The sequence below is a fragment of the Frankliniella occidentalis genome, unplaced genomic scaffold, assembly GCF_000697945.3.
Source record: "Frankliniella occidentalis isolate FOCC.00 unplaced genomic scaffold, Focc_3.1 Scaffold323, whole genome shotgun sequence".
NCBI classification, from domain to species: Eukaryota; Metazoa; Arthropoda; class Insecta; order Thysanoptera; family Thripidae; genus Frankliniella; species Frankliniella occidentalis.
This window is the reverse complement of record NW_026267447.1, coordinates 101,638-103,490: the sequence shown is the minus strand read 5'-3', so window position 1 is coordinate 103,490 and position 1,853 is coordinate 101,638. Positions and strand designations below refer to the sequence as shown.

Below are 1,853 nucleotides of genomic sequence, written 5' to 3'. Positions count from 1 at the left end.
GCGGCGAGATGACGGCCATGTCAGGTCCACCCTGTTTTTAGCCAATTTTCCTTTTTTTGGGACAAAATCTACTTGGGTTGAGGTCGTTGGGTTCCAAACTTCCCCCACCTAATGATATTCTTTAGAAGTAGACACTTTAGCACTTCGAAAATGGTCGTTGTCACTAACACAACCTCGAGGGTTCTTGGCGTACGAGACCACAAAACAGGCTGTGTACCTTGGGACAGTGTGTAACATGAACGTATTGTGTAGTCTGGCTCAATGTGTTAAAAGACGAATCGCCTTATTTGCTTAAATCAATGATGTGCCTATGCCATAACACTGTCACTGATGCACAGTTGTTTGTTTACAGTCCAAATTCACAAAATAAATCTAAAATAATTACCCATCATGTGTTTTCGATTAAATTAAACAAAAATCCCGTTAAAAAATGGATCTTGTTGAAAAAACTGATATAATATTGGCAGCTGTTGCAGAAAGCAAGGAGAATCTGTTTTCTCCCTTTCTGTCTCCAGAACTCAATCCTTAACTTTGTTACACACTGCCCCACTGTCGTTACACACTGCCCTAGGGCGGGGCAGTGTATAACAAACAAATGCAGACACACCCGAGCAATTTTTAGGCTTGGTACAGGTCCAATCTATCCTTTTGCATCCGATATACCTAACATTTTTACATAGTTTGACTTTTTGAACCAAATTCCAAAATCTGTTACACACTGCCCCACTCTCTCTTACCTCCTGCGTCTGGTTTCAGGTTGGTGGCCATGGGATTAACATCAGCTGATCCATCTGCGGTTCGTTGGTCCGTTTAGGAACCCTTTTGGTACTTGTCCATTATTTGCTAGCCTTATGATAGGCTTTTTTCGGTAGATTAAGGTGGATGACACCACGCTTAAATTTTTGGGAAGGGACCAGATCACTTGAGTACATAGCGTACGGGCTATTTCGTGTTATTTTTCCTGCCATTTCGGTCATTTCAAGGTTATTACGGATTATTTCGGGGTATTTCGCAGCACTTACAGGATATCCAGGCCTATTTCGCACTTAAATGCTGTTTATTAAACTATTTTGCATTTATTTCAGGGAAGGTGTACGGACTATTTAGCAAGTGATTTCATCCTAGAAGGGGACCAAGGGCCAAGCAAACAAAAATACCAGTTGCAGACAGGAAGTATTGACTGAGATACTAAAACACGACGACGACACGTCGAGAATTAAATCGTCCACAGGAGGTTGTACGCAAATAAAGCGTGTCTCAGAAATGCGCCTCACCAACTAAAACAGTACTTCTCTCAGCAGTACTGCTCTGAAGCTCCACCCTTTTAAGCCACCGTTTCAACGTCAATTCGGCCGTCTTTCCTTACATCCCCTGGTAAAAATCTTCAGAGACTATTCGCGTTTAACTCGTGTTATCCTTACACTTACACAATCTCATCATGGTCATCTGCGACCTCTAGCTCCTGCTCACTGGACTGGTTAGTGACATTCAATCTAAAATAAAAGTGACAAATTAGAGACAGACTTATATGATTTATAACTTCTAGCATGTAAAGTTTTCGTACTGACTGTTGGTCGCTGATTTCCAAGGTGGTTTCTGTCTGCATATCATCAAACCCGCTATCATCAAAACCAGTTGCAAGAGACTTCCTGCACAGGGAAAATTAATTTGAAATGTATATTTTTTAACACTTATTTACAACATCACTCTTTGAATTTAAAAAATCAACTTATACGTACTGTTTTGAGTATCCATGTTCAAGACTAGGTGTCGAGCTGAAAAGCCCCTTCGAACTTTACTGTAAAAGAAATAACAGAAACATTTTTAATAATGAAAGTGGCAGACAACTCAGG

At 40.6% G+C, this 1,853-nt stretch overlaps 1 long non-coding RNA gene across 1 annotated transcript; it reads left to right on the top strand.

The window, feature by feature from the left end:
• The first annotated feature begins 54 nt into the window (after positions 1–54).
• Positions 55–1,264, top strand: LOC127751051 (uncharacterized). Its single transcript, XR_008011952.1, has 2 exons — positions 55–825; positions 1,086–1,264. It is a non-coding gene; the product is annotated as an uncharacterized LOC127751051 (long non-coding RNA).
• The last annotated feature ends 589 nt before the right edge of the window (positions 1,265–1,853 follow it).